A 16,402-nucleotide genomic window follows, 5' to 3' on the forward strand; every position below is an offset into this window, starting at 1 on the left:
AAAATGGTTTTAGCCTTAAGATAAAATACTTACTTTTTCTTTCATTTTTAAAGATAGGATTCATTAGGCTGACCAAAATTTTGACATCTAAAAGACTGAAGAAAATAAAAAATAATTATTGTTTGCCATACTGACAAAAATAACTGTAAAGAGGTCAATCTTATGCAGCTTAATTTGCTCTCCCTACAAAGCAAACTATGCAGAAGCAAGTGCTTCAATTATACAGGTGGACTCTTCTAAGGCCATTAAACAGAAAGCATTAGTAAATTTACCACGAATCAATTCATAGGATGCCAAGTTGCCTAAAAGAAAATTGATAAATTGGCATCATAGGATGCCAAGTTGCCTAAAAGAAAATTGATAAATTGTCCAATTAAGTGAAAGACCAATTCACACTAATATTTGGCATTCAATGATTTGTTTTTGGTGAATTGGTTGGCTTCAAATATACAGCTGTCAGTTGTATGGGAATCATCATTATCAGTTCTGCTGGAATATGGGGTTTTAATTATTCTGAATATTCTTACCTTTCATTTATTGAAGAATCGTTTTTGGCTCTGACATTGTAACAGGCCTTGGAGATGGAGATATGAATAAAAAGTGTATTTCAAATGTTCACATTGTAATAGAAACAACATATATGGTATAACTATGCCTTTAAAACATTAATACTCTACTCTCTGGGTTCAGAAGAAGGCTTGATTAATTGTGGGTAGGTATCATCTCAAAACCATGGTACTCTTGATGGTGAAAACTGAGCTATTAATACTTACATTGAAACATCAGGCTATAACAAGGGCTGCTTCAAACAAACCAGAATATATCTTCACTTTAGCTGTAAGAGAAGAGGGTAAAATATGGGTTGTTGAGGAAAATTATTAAGAAACTGGTGCCATTTGAATTGAGATGTTAGAAACAAGTAGAATTTCCCCATTCTGGGTGAAGAAAATCCATTTCAAACACAAATAAACATGAGCAATGGTACAGCAAGGAAGTGCCTGTGTGTCTAGTGAAGGACGAAAGACAGCAAAGTGGAGATTTATTATTATGGGAGACCATACATTTGGATTTTTTTTCTGGAAGATAAGGGGATTATTTGAAAGTGTTTGAGAAGGAATTAGCAAAAAGAAGTAAAACATACAGTATTGTTTAAGTGGTTACTATTTCGTGCTCTAGAAACAAAGATACCTAGATTTGCATGCCAGCTCCTGCACATGGGTATCTGCTGGACTTTGCTTCATATCTATAAGCTTCATTTTCTTCATCCCATATGATGTATATAAATCACCTACCACAGTGGCACACAGTAAGCACTCTGCTCATTAGTTGTTACTATAAATAGAAAAATGTGTCCTCGTGTAATAGAAAGAACTTATTTCAAATCCTATGTATTCAAATATGATAAAATTATCTAATTTATCTGAAGCTTAAAACTGATATTTTAATGAGAATATATACTTACACAACTCTTAAAACTGTAATATGCTCTTCAAATAATATGGTTTGTATAAGATCTTTATTTCATAAAGTCGAAGTATACATGCTAGAGGCAGCCTTGAGAATGGATTAGTCAGGAGACAGAGTGAGACTGAAGCTAGGGAAGTTATTTAATAAACTGGTTGCAGACAGTTACTCTGATGGGATTAATGAACCTAGAACCTCCTGGAATTAACACCTTTGTGTGTTCTTCTCTCCCACTGATTCCAAACTTGACCATGCAACTAAATGTGATTAGCTTTGGACACTGGGACATTAGAAGCATAATGAAATTGGAAGCTCAGTAAGCCCTTGCACATTAGCACCTGTCTTCTTGGAGTACTTCTTTTTGGAACCCAATTGCCAAACCTTAAGGAAGCCATGAAAAACCCTTATGGAGAGAGAGAGAGAAAGATGCTCAGCCTGGCTCCAGTTGTTCTAACTATCCCAGCTGAGACACCAGATATGTGAGAGAAGAAGTCCTCATGGGCATCCAGCCCTAGAAGATAGAGTGGAGAACACTGGCAAGCTGTTCCAATCAAGCTCAGTCAATATTTCAGAATCATGAACAATAAATACTTATTGTTTTAAGCCATTAGCTTTTAAGGTGGTTTCTTATATAGCAACAGATAACTGCAACAGAAACTGGTACCCAGAAGTCGGGTGCTTTCATAACAAAATAGTAGACTACATGGCACATGCTTTGGGGTCAGGTGGCAGGTGAAGGCCTGAGAGCATAAAGGAAATTGGTATTAGAAGCTGAAGTAAAGAGGATTCAAACTTTGTACTACAAAACAATTAGTGAGAATGTCACCTGCAGTAACATGAAAAAAGTATCAGTAGCTTTGATAAGATTTCTAGAAAAAATATGGGAAATGCCAACTGGATATATTTAGTTTCCTATCAAAATTAGAGGAAACATAAAGGAGTTATGACTTGCTCTGTTAAAAAAGAAAATTGTTTCCTATCCTTAGGGTTTCCTGGCAGAAGACTCTGAAAATTAGAAACTAAGTCAGATAAAGATCATATTTTGGGTGCTGCTCGTAACACACAGCCTCATAGTAAACATTTAGCCTAGGGTGAAAGTGAAGGACACTTTTTGAAACCTCAGAAAGATTTAAAGCTGTGCCTCAGAAAGCTAGATGAAGAGCCTTCTTAGAATCTTAAAGGTGCTATCCACAGCACCCTAAATCACAATGTTTCAGGAGAATTGTATTGGGTGAACCACTACCAACTTGGATTAAAAGTGCTGACAGTTAAAAAAGAAAAAAAAAACCTATTCTATGAGAAGGAAGAAAGTTAAGAAGGCTACTCAGTTTCAAATATGAGCCATTTTTTATGAAAAGAAAGAAAATTTTGAGGGTAGATCCAAGGGCCAAGATGACTGATCTGAAGCTGTGTAAGACCACTTCATGGGAGCAAAACTGGGCCCTAAGCAAAGAGGTTGTGAGGCAATAAACAGGACTTGTTTTAAGTCACTAAGTTTTGCCTTAATTTTTTATGACAGCAATAAAAAACTCATATGCTCTGTTCTCCAGATTTTGTTATTTGCTACTGGCTTATTTTGGACACCATTTATGCATCGCTTCAGAACCTGTTGGACTTATCTGTGTTTTATTTCTTCCATTAATGTAGTGACCAGTTCTGCAAAGACTCTGATAAACAGAATTATCTTGACATTCTGCAGATGCCATGCCGTCATATTGGTTCACAGTATTGATATTATTTCAATTGAACATGGTGAGTAAGGATCAGGAAAGAAGCTTGATGCCCTAGTAAACCACAAGGTATGTGTGAGAGGGTGGAATATTAAACCTTAAGAAAAAACTCCTGAACATTTTAGGAGTTTTAAGATATGAAGCATCCATCCTGGGAAATCATCTTCCTTTTTTTTTTTTTTTTTCCCCCTCAAATTCTTTAGCAATTCACAACTAGCATAAGGAGTTTCAGTGTTTGGTGGAATTCTGAGAATTTTGAATGCAATTTATACTGTCCTTGGATACAGAAAGCAGTCAGTTTCAAATAGACCCTAGGGTAAGTGGCTGTCTTCCCTGCCACAGGGGCTATATGGTCAAGTCAATCTGATGGTGTTAGTAGTATCTCTGTTGCATAAGGATGCTATGTGGCAAGCCTCAGTAGTAGAGCTAAAGTATAAACTTTGTTCCAGAGGAATAATATAACCTTCTGTATTTAAGAATAAGTATTCTAAAAATATCTCCAGTAGCTCTGGCCACTGTAGTTTTTGCACTAATGGTTCTACATTACTTTTTCCAGAGATTGTATTTGGCCAAATCTGAACTGACCCTGTGATGAACTGACATTATACCACCCTTCACTCACAAACATTAGGCTCCATATAGTAGGATAGTAGTCAGCTATAATAAAAGGCATGAGCAATCTGAATGGTGCCAGGGTGATTACTTCTTTCATACCACTTCTGATACTCTATCTCACCTGATTATTTCCAGGCACCTCTATGGAAACCAGTTCAGAACATCTTTATGTAATGACCAGCTTGATATCACTTCACTTCAAGCCCATGATACACACCTTAAACTCCTTTCCTAAGAATTCTCTGTTTGATTTTATACTGTCAAATGGAAAGGAACCCATTCTATTCATATGCATGTATTGTACAACATGGAAATATGAGAGTTAATACTCATTAGTTAAACCATAAACAATAAAAGATGGCTGCTAGTAGAAAAATACAGATTTTGGTCTGAGGTGACCCAGCACTGGAGACTGCAGGCTCTTTAGTGGGGCTAATGGTGGACTCTGGGAGGGCTCATGACAAGGAGTACTTCACAGAATTTCTGCTGCCAGTGTCCTGGTCCCTACAGTGAACCACAGACACTCACCACCTCTGCAGGAGAACCTCCAACACTAGCAGCTCTGTGGCTGACAGTGTCTTGGTGCTCTGGCCAGGTGTCAGGCCTGATCCTATTAAGTTGGAGAATCAAGTTCAGGCTACTGGACCACCAGAGACCTCCTGGCCCCATGTAATAGCACATGGCAAAAGCTCTCCCAGAGATCTCCATCTCAATGCTAAGACCCAGCTCCTCAACTACCAGCAAGCTCCAGTGCTGGACACCCCATAACAAACAATTTGCAAGATAGGAACACAATGCCACCAATTAACAGAGATGCTGCCTAAAATCATAATAAGTTCACAGACACCCCAAAACACACCACCAGACATGGACCTGCCCACCAGAAAGACAAGATCCAGCCTCATCCACCAGAACACAGGCACCAGTCCCCTCCACCAAGAAGCTAACACAACCTACTGAACGAACCTAACCCACTGGGGCAGACACCAAAAACAACAGGTACTATGAACCTGGAACCTGTGAAAGGAGACCCCAAACACAGTAAGTTAAGCAAAATGAGAAGACAGAGAAATACACAGCAGATGAAGGAGCAAGGCAAAAACCCACAAGACCAAAAAGTGAAGATGAAATAGGCAGTCTACCTGGAAAAGAATTCAGAATAATGATAGTAAAGATGATCCAAAATATTGGAAATAGAATGGAGAACACACAAGAAAGGTTTAAAAAGGACATAGAAGAACTAAAGAGCAAAATAAACAGTGATGAACAACACAATAAATAAAAATAATATTCTCTAGAAGGGCTCAATAGCAGAATACCTGAGGCAGAAGAATGGATAAGTGACCTGGAAGATGAAATAGTGGAAATAACTACTGCAGAGCAGAATAAAGAAAAAAGAATGAAAAGAAATGAGGATAGTCTCAGAGACATCTGGGAAAATATTAAACACAAAAACATTCAAATTAGAGGGGTCCCAAAAGAAGAAGAGAAAAACAAAAGGTCTGAGAAAATACTGGAAGAGATTATAGATGAAAATTCCCTAATAGGGGAAAGAAAATAGTCAAGTCCAGGAAGCACAGAGAGTCCCCTAGAGGAATCCAAGTAGAAACATGCCAAGACAGATTAATCAAACTATAAAAACTTAAATACAAAGAAAAAATATTAAAAGCAGCAAGGGAAAAGCAACAAAAAAACATAAAAGAGAATCACCATAAGGTTAACAGCTGATCTTTCAGCAGAAACTCTGCAAGCCAGAAGGGTGTGGCAGGACATATTTAAAGTGATGAAAGGGAAAAACCTACAACCAAGGTTACACTACCCGGCAAGGACCTCATTCATATGTGATGGAGAAATTAAAACCACTACAGACAAGCAAAAGCTTAGACAATTCAGCATCACAAAACAAGCTTTTCTACCAATGATAAAGGAACTTCTCTAGGCAGTAAACACAAGAGAAGAAAAGGACGTACAACAACAAACCCAAAACAACTAAGAAAATGGTAATAGGCACATACATATTGATAATTACCTTAAACATAAGTGGATTAAAAGCTCCAACCAAAAGACATAGACTGGCTGAATGGATACAAAAACAAGACCCATATATATGCTGTCTACAAGAGACTCACTTCAGACTTAGGGAAACATACAGTGTGGGATGGAAAAAGATATTCTATGCAAATGGAAATCAAAAGAAAGCAGGAGTAGCAATTCTCATATCACACAAAGACTATTATAAGAGACAAAAAAGGACCCTACATAATGATCAAGATATCAATCAAAGAAGAAGATATAACAGTTGTAAATATTTATGCACCTAACATAGGAGTACCTCAATACATAAGGCTAAGGCTAATGCTAACAGCCATAAAAGGAGAAACCAACAGTAACACAATCATAGTAGGGGACTTTAACACCCCACTTTCACCAATGGACAGATCATGAAAAATGAAAATGAATAAGGAAACACAAGCTTTAAATAATACATTAAACAAGATGGACTTAATTGATATTTATAGAACATTACATCCAAAAACAACAGAATACACTATCTTTTCAAGTGCTCATGGAACATTCTCCAAGATAGATCATATCCTGGGTGACAAATCAAACCTTTGTAAATTTAAGAACATTGAAATCATATCAAGTATCTTTTCCGAACACAATGCTATGACCCTAGATATCAATTACAGGGGAAAAAAAACTGTAAAACATACAAAGAGATGGAAGTTAAACAATACACTACTAAATAACCAAGAGATCACTGGAGAAATCAAACAGGAAACCAAAAAAAAAAAAAAAAAACCTAGAAACAAAAGACAATGAATACACAATGACCTAAAACCTATGGAAGCAACAAAATCAGTTCTAAGAGGGACATTTATAACAAAACAATCCTACCTCAAGAAACAAGAAACATCTCAAATAAACAAGCTAACCTTACACCTAAAGCACTTAGAGAAAGAAGAAGAACAACAACAAAAAAACCCAAAGTTAGCAGAAGGAAAGAAATCATAAAGATCAGATGAGAAATAAATGAAAAAGAAATGAAGGAAAAAATAGCAAAGATCAATAAAACTAAAACCTGGTTCTTTCAGAAGATAAACAAAATTGATAAACCATTAGCCAGACTCATCAAGAAAAAGAGGGAGAGGACTCAAATCAATAGAATTAGAAATGAAAAAGGAGAAGTAACAACAGACACTGCAGGAATACAAAGCATCATGAGAGATTAATAGGAGCAATTCTATGCCAATAAAATGGACACCCTGGAAGAACTGGACACATTCTTAAAAAAGCACAACCTTCTGAGACTGAACCAGGAGGAAGTAGAAAATATACAGACCAATCACAAGCACTGAAATTGAAACTGTGGCTAAAATCTTCCAACAAACAAAAGCCCAGGACCAGATGGCTTCACAGGTGAATTCTATAAAATATTTAGAGAAGAGCTAACACCTATCCTTCTCAAACTCTTCCAAAATATAGCAGAAGGAGGAACACTCCCAAACTCATTCTACGAGGCCTCCATCACACTGATACCAAAACCAGAAAAAGGTGTCACAAAAAAAAAGAAAATGGCAGACCTATATCACTGATGAACATAGATGCAAAAATCCTACAAAATACTAGCAAACAGAATCCATCAGCATATTAAAAGGGTCATACACCATGATCAAGCAGGGTTTATTGCAGGAATTCAAGGATTCTTCACTATATGCAAATCAATCAATGTGATAGATCATATTAATAATTTGAAGGAGAAAAAACACATGAGCATCTAAATAGATGCAGAAAAAGCTTTTGACAAAATTCAACACCAATGTATTGTAAAAACCATCCAAAAAGTAGGCATAGAGGGAACTTCCTCAGCATAATAAAGGCCATATATGAGAAACCCACAGCCAACATCGTTCTCAATGGTGGAAAACTGAAACCATTTCCACTAAGGTCAGGAAAAAGACAGGGTTGCCCACTCTCACCACTATTATTCAACATAGTTTTGGAAGATTTATCAGAGAAGAAAAAGAAGTAAGAGGAATCCAAATAGGAAAAGAAGAAAAGCTGTCACTGTTGGCAGATGACACAGGGAATCCTAAAGATGCTACCAGAAAACTACTAGAGCTAATCAATGAATTTGGTAAAGTAGCAGGATACAAAATTAATGCACAGAAATCTCTTGCATTCCTATACAATAATGATGAAAAATCTGAAGAGAAATTAAGGAAACACTCCATTTACCATTGCAACAAAAAGTATAAAATACCTAGGCATAAATCTACTTAAGGAGTAAAAGACCTGTATGCAGAAAACTATAAGACACTGATGAAAGAAATTAAAGATGATAAAAACAGATGGATATACCATGCTCTTGGATTGGAGGAATAAACATTGTGAAAATGACTCTACTACCCAAAGCAATCTACAGATTCAATGCAATCCCTATCAAACTACCATTGGCATTTTTCACAGAACTGGAACAAAAAATTGCACAATTTGTATGGAAACACAAAAGATCCCGCAAAGCGAAAGCAATCTTGAGAAAGAAAAATGGAGCTGGAGGAATCACGTTTCCTGACTTCAGACTATTCTACAAAGCTAAAGTAATCAAGACAATATGGTACTGGCACAAAAACAGAAATATAGATAAATGGAACAGGATAGAGAGCCTAGAGATAAACCCATGCATATATAGTCACTTTGTCTTTTATAAAGTAGGCAAAAATATACAATGGAGAAAAGACAACCTCTTCAATATGTGGTGCTGGGAAAACTGGACAGCTACATGTAAAAGAATGAAATTAGAACAATCCCTAACACCATACACAAAAATAAACTCAAAATGGATTAGATACCTAAATGTAAGGCCAGACACTATAAAACTCTTAGAGGAAAATATAGGCAGAACACTCTGTGACATATATCATAGCAAGATCCTTTTTGACCCACTTCCTTGAGAAATCAAAATAAAAACAAAAATAAACAAATGGGACCTAATGAAACTTCAAAGCTTTTGCACAGCAAAGGGAACCATAAACAAGATGAAAGACTACCCTCAGAATGGGAGAAAATATTTGCAAATGAAGCAGGTGACAAAGGATTAATCTCCAAAATATACAAGCAGCCCATGCAGCTCAATGTCAAAAAAAGAAACAACCCAATACAAAAATGGGCAGAAGACCTAAATAAACATTTCTACAAAGAAGATATACAGATTGTCAACAAACACATGGAAGGATGCTCAACATCACTAGTCATTAGAGAATTGCAAATCAAAACTGAAATGAGGTATCACCTCACACCGGTCAGAATGACCAACATTAAAAAAATGTACAAACAATAATTGCTGGAAAGGGTGTAGAGAAAAGGGAACCCTGTTGCACTGTTTGTGGGAATGTAAATTAATAGAGCCACTATGGAGAACACTATGGAGGTTTCTTAAAAATCTAAAAATAGAACCTCAATACGACCCAGCAATCCCACTACTGGGCATATACCCAGAGAAAACCATAATTCAAAAAGAGTCATGTACCACAATGTTCACTGCAGCACTATTTACAATAGCCAGAACATGGAAGCAACCTATGTGTCCATCGACAGATGAATTGATAAAGAAGATGTGGTACATATATACAATGGACTCTTACTCAGCCATAAAAAGAAACAAAATTGAGTTATTTGTAGTGAGGTGGATGGACCTAGAGTCTGTCATACAGAGTGAAGTAAGTCAGAAAGAGTAAAACAAATACCGTATGCTAACACATATATATGGAATCTTAAAAAAAAAAAAAGATTTTGAAGAACCTAGGGGCAGGACAGGAATAAAGATGTTGATGTAAAGAATGGACTTGAGGATATGGGAAGGGGGAAGGGTAAGCTGGGATGAAGTGAGAGAGTGGCATGGGTTTTATATACTACCAAATATAAAATAGATAGTTAGTGGGAAGCAGCCACATAACACAAGGAGATCAGCTCAGTGCTTTGTGACTACCTAGAGGGCTGGGATAGGGAGGATAGGAGGGAGACACAAGAGAGAGGGGATATGGGGATATATGTATACATAGAGCTGATTCACTTTGTTATACAGCAGAAACAAACACACCACTGTAAAGCAATTATACTCCAATAAAGATGTTAAAAAAAAAATGCTTTTCTTGTTCTCCTCATCAAGGACAATCCTGAAAAACATTTCACATAGTTTATCAAAGTCCCATAGATTGACACAACCAGTATCACAATAGGCTGTCTTGAAAGCTCATACTTTTTACAGAATTAGTAAAACTACCTTTTTTAAACTTATTTAAAGTAAGTTGCTGATGTGACATTTTATTTCCCCCAAGTGGTTAAGTGGGGAATTCCCACAAAGACATTCTCCTACATAACCACAATATAATTTTCAACATTGAGAAATAAATATTGGGAGATTACTGTACCAATATAGGGACACATTCTTTTTTTCCCAGTTATTTCAAGATTTTCTTGAATCTAATCCAGAAGAATCTAATCCAGGATCACATATTGATTTTAGTTGTCATGTCTTTTCAAGCTTTTCCAATCTGGAATAGTCAGTCTTTCCCTGACTTGTATAATCTTGACATGTTTAAATATTATAGACCAATTATTTTGCATAATGTCCCTCAATTTGGGTTTGTCTCATGTTTCCTCATGATTAAATTAACATTAGGCACTTTGGAAAGAACATCATAGAGGTTACTGTGTTCCTTTTATTGCATTTTATCAGGTAGTACTCGATTTTGATTTGTTACATTAAGTGTCATGTTAATTTTAATCATTTGATTAATGTGGTATCTACATAGTTTCTCCATTTACCTCTTTGTAATTAATAACTATTTTGTGGTAGGGTTCTTTGAAACTATGTAAATATTCCATTCATAAAAAATACTTAAACCCACCAGTCTTGGCATCTGTGACAGTTGCCAAATATTTATTTTCTAATTCTAATTCCATAATTCATACAAAATATATTAGTTAGCGTCCTATTGTAAGTAAAAAATTTCCTCTCCCTCTCTCTTTCTCTCTTTATCTGTGTTTATATATATACACCAGTATGACCCTATGGATTTTTATTTTATTTGATGGGTTATACTCCATTAATATTGTTAATATATTTTAATGTTCAAATTATACCATATTTTGTAAGTGGGAACACCTTCAATGTGACTTCTGTGTCTTTTTGGCATGTGTCATAATTCTTTTAGCACTTTAAAAATTTTTGTCACAACAAGATGTTCCAAGCTCATTTTGTACTTTCTCTGACCAAGCTCTTGTCCCCTAAGAATTGCTACTTCTAAGAATTTTCATCAATCATCATGTTCTAGTATCTAAGCCCAAGTGTTCTACTCTTCCAGAGAAAAAAGTCATACTTTTCCCACTGCAGAGCCTATTAGTTGTTCAAAATTACAATTTACTAATTATTCAAATTTAAAAATTTACATACATTAAAATTCATACTGTTGGGTCAATGGTTCTGTGAGTTTTGATAAATGCATATACTCATAACTGCTACCACAGTTAAGATACATTATAGTTCCATCAGTCTCCCATGTGCTAATCCTTGTATTTAAGCCCTCCTTTCTCTCTTAACCCCTGGAAACCAATAATCTGTTCTCCATTCTTATAATTTTGTCATTTCTAGAATGTCATATAAGAAGAATGGTTGAATTTTAAGCTTTCTATAACTTGTTTCAGCTACCTTATTGCATTTGTGATTCACTCACATTGTTACAAGTTTCAATAGTCAACTCCTTTTGATTGCTGAGTAATATTCCCTTATGTGAATGAATCACACTTTGTTTTTCCCTTCCTCACTTGAGAGACATTTGGGTTGTTTCCAGTGTTCTGCTATTAGAAATAAAGCTGCTATATACATGCACAGGCAGATTATTGTACGAATATAAAACTATCAAACTGTTTTCCAGATTGATTGCATCATTTTGCATTTTCACCAACAACATATGACAACTCAAGATGTGCCATGTCCTTGTCAGCACCTGGAATTGTCAGTTTTAATTTTAATTTTGTAGCCAGTGTATTAGGTAACTCATTTTGGATTTAATTTGCATTTTTCTAATGACTAATGATATTGAACATAAAAGTAGCAGAATTCCTACACAGTAACTTGATTGAGGCCTGAAACTTCAGTCTTCTCATGGTGATTTTGTGGAATTCTATAATAGTTCTGGTGATTCTGATCCCACCTGCCTCCAAATACCAAGAAGAGCAACATGAATCATGTTAAAAACCATTGGCCCCTAAAGCAAGAAAGAAAGGAGTAAAAATTGGGTGAAGGGATAAATATGCTTGGAGGTAGCATAAAAGAATTTCAAAAATTAAACTAATATGACCTTCATGCATTCACTCAAAAAAAAGTGGGATCATCTGTTCAAAATGAAGTATGAAGGATTTTATTACAACAAAGAGATTTTCTTTTTATTATGGAAACTCTAGTCAATTCTTTGCCTTTTTTCTTTTCTTTTCTTTTTCCTTTTTGTTTTTCTTTATTATTTTTTTAGTGGATGAAAGTATGAAGTGACATCAGACAGAACTACTTTATAAGAATTTAATTTCTTAAGTGCAATGACATGAACTAAGTTTGCCTGTAAGCCCATCCATATTGGTAAAAGTAAGTAAGTTTCAGTTTACAATTTTCAAGTGGAAATCTGCCAGTTAAACATCTTTGAATGGCTTTGGCATTGGCACTGAAACTGCTGGCTATCTTTTGTGTGAGGAGAATATCATAGGTAGTTTTCTTGGATGGTAGGATATACATAATGTGGCAGAGATTTTGATGGGCAAGAATAATCTCAGCAGCCCTCATGACTTTCTGTCGAAACAGTGAAGTTGTGGCAGAAGGTGCTTGTTTCCACAGGAGCCTCCAAGTCCTGAAGGACTATTCTTAGATTAAATCTCTATATCTGGAAGAGTGGTAAAGAGCATACACTTAACACTAAAGAATTATCAGTAGTCTATAGAGGCTTTTTGATAATGAAAATCTAAAGGATGGGGAGAATTGACAATTCCCAAATAGGAAATAGTTCTTATTTGGGTCCAACTGGGTAAATAGTGTCTGTGTTGATGTTAGCTTTTCAAGTTAATTTTAGTAATAGAGAATATCTTTTCATTGTAGTGCCTGGTTTCTTTTTCAGACAATTTCACCATCCTCATCAGTGCTGATAGCCATAGCAGTTTAGTTTCTGTAGCAAAAACTTTTTTTTCTTTCTTTCTTTCCTTCTTTCTTTTTTCCTTCTTTCTTTCCTTCTTTCTTTCTTTCTCTTTTTCTGTCTTTCTTTCTTTCTTTCTTTCTTTCTCTCTCTCTCTCTTTCTCCCTCTTTCCCTCTTTCTTTCTTTCACATCTTTATTGGCGTATAATTGCTTTACAATGTTGTGTTAGTTTCTGCTGTATAACAAAGTGAATCAGCTATATGTATACATATATCCTCATATCCCTTCCCTCTTGTGTCTCCCTCCCACACTCCCTATCCCATCCCTCTAGGTGGTCACAAAGCACTGAGCTGATTTTTGAATATTGTTCATTTCTTCTACTTGGTCCCTCCTTCTTCTTTTTTTTGTTTAACTATTACCTACCACAACTGATAATCAGTTAACCTCATACAATTTTTGTTTTCTTAGAAGATTAATATACTTAATATTTCCTTCTTCTTGTGTTAAATACTATTATATTATATTTTATTCTAAAATAGTGGGCCAATTCCAGAAAAAAAATAAACAAACCCTGAAATCAAGTAAGATTTTATATCAAACAACTGTAGGTCAGGAAAAACTTAATCATACCAGAGGAAGGTCAAATCCTGGAAAAGTAGAAAATAAATCTAGTGGCATGGAATACTTTTCCATACCAATAATTATGTAGGAACAGGGCTCTGGCCAATGAGTTCTTCTTCTCTCCAAATGTAATGCAAATTGCATAAAATGCAAATAGCAAGTATGTATTGATTGACTAAAATATCTCCTTTAATTCCTCTCCAGTTTTTTTTTCCCTCTTTATGCTAAGGCTTGTGGGTAAATTCACATAAGGTTAATGATGTGGAATCATTCTTCAGGATGTGAACCTTAATGAAGGAGAAGGATGTCAGATAGGAACCTGGCATTTCCTGATTTAATAAGTACATCTTAATTATGAAATATAAACCTGGCACAATGTTTATTTGCTCATAATTTCAAGCTCTTTCACTATCATACTTCCAAACTAGGTTAATCCTCACACACACATTTTTAAAATTACTTATAGAGTATTGTCATTATTTTGTCATGTGTAGCATTCCAGAAAGATTCAATGTCTAGAAATTGCATAAATCAGTTCAGCAATGGCTCTTCTTAGAAGTTTATAATGCGTTAACTTTGTATATAATTTACATAATGTGTAAATTATATACCTTCTTTTTTCTTATTTCAACATTAACATGATTAGAATTGATTAAAGTGCTATGCTTGTCTTGTAAGTTGTGCTTTTCACCTACACCCGCTTATCATAAGAAGAATCATTTCTTAATAGCAACCCAAAACTGTTTTTCAAAAATTTCTTCCAGAGAACAAAAAATATAAATACAATATCCAGTGTATCATTTTAAAATTTTTTCTATGTTATAGCCAAATAAACTATAGCATAGTGATGCTTTTTCCTGTTAAATTTAATATGGGATGCTGACCCTCAATGGTGGAGTCTAGCTCTTCTGATGTATTATGCAATTACATTGATGGATGGTTAATTGAGTCACTGTGGCAGATCATATGTTTACTCATGACCCACATGTCATTGGTCAGGTTGTGGCTTCACATCTCTGGCCTATAAACATATTTTGTTTAGGAAAATACCCATTTTAAATATAAACTTCTGGTTTAAACTTCCCATAGTCAAATAAATTATTAACTTCATAATGAGAAATTTGCACACCATTGATTCTTTTACTAAGATGACTTAGACTGTGCTTGTAACATGGTTTGAAACTACCAGTAGATCTAATAAGACTTTTGTGTAAATGGTATCATTGTCTCAGTTTAGATGTTCTCTGATATTAGGGTCATTTGAACTTTCATAAATATATATGTATAGATGTTTAGATAGTAATCAGTTTTCTGGTTTATTGAGAATCAGTTTCGCTGAATACCAGGTGGTAAGTAGCCATTGTTTATAAGGTCAGATTAGGTAATTGAAGTGAATGGGCTCCTGTGACTTTTAGGAAAGGTGTGTAGCAGAGAGGGATGACTGCAAGCATAGGACTCAGTTGGAATCTTCACTCTGCTACCAACCAGTGCTGGGTTTTGTGCATATCTTATAACAAACATAATAGGTTTTCTTATCTGTGCAATGGAAATAATAATATCTATATCATAAAATGTTGTGAGGATTAATTAAAATTCTCTCTATATTGCATCGATTATCATTTCTATACTATATTTATATAATAATAAATATATTAGTAATTTTTGTTATTCCTTGAACATCTTACATAAATCCTTCATAAGTAATATCAATAAAAACAATAATAATAATACTAATAACAACAACTGCCATTTATTGATTACTTGGTTTTATGGAAGAATTAGGCTATATGCTCTATCCCAATTTTCCTCACAACAGTTGTATTACATACAATTATTATTTCCATTTTACAGGTAACAATATTGAAGATCAAGGGGTGTATTAGCTTGTTCAAGATCACAAAGTTAATAAGTGGTAGAGCATGAAATCAAATTCTTGTTGTGTAATTCCCAAACTGAAACGTTGATACACATAACTTATCCCAATTTAGTAATGAAAAAAATGACTTTCATATTCATCCCTTTTTTGCATGTCTGTATTTTTATAGCTTGCCCAAATGTATCCTAGTAAAGAAAAAAATGATAGGAAAACTGAGGTGAGTTAGATTTTTGACCAAAGTGTTTCTATAAACTACTTAAGTTACCTTTCAGTGTCATTTGATCTTGGATTATGATTGTGGTCTTCTATTATTGGCAATTTTGAGAAAGAAAGGAGGGCTTCAATAACCTTGTACCATCTACATAATACTGTATGAAAGCTCATAATTCCCTGTAACTGTACACTTACCTTCTATCTTGGAAAAAAAAATTACAATTATTTTTTAAATAAATTTCTTAGTACTGTATTACATGCAGTCTATCTTGAGTCATATATATATATATATGTCATTTATATATGTCATTCATATATATATATATATATATATATATATGAATGACACCTGTTGCATGAAATAACCAAGTGCAATTTTATCACATGGTAGAAGAAGTCTAAGGTGAGCCCCAACAATATCCACCCTCTGGTATATACACCCTCCATAATCCCTAGGATCATGGATATAATGTGCTTTACTCCCCAAATTAGGTTAATTTATATGCCACAGTAGACTTTAACAAAGGGAGATTATTTAAGGTGAGCCTGACCTAATCGGTGGAGCCCGTTAAAAGTACTGGGATTTTCCTCAACTCAGATATTCAGAGAATGAGAGGGATTCTACATGAGAAAGATTTTCCTTTGCTGGCTTTGAAGGTGGGGGGAGAGGCATGAGACAAGGAATGCAGACAGCTTCTAC

This window comes from Mesoplodon densirostris, chromosome 13 (assembly GCF_025265405.1).
Source record: "Mesoplodon densirostris isolate mMesDen1 chromosome 13, mMesDen1 primary haplotype, whole genome shotgun sequence".
Taxonomy (NCBI): Eukaryota; Metazoa; Chordata; class Mammalia; order Artiodactyla; family Ziphiidae; genus Mesoplodon; species Mesoplodon densirostris.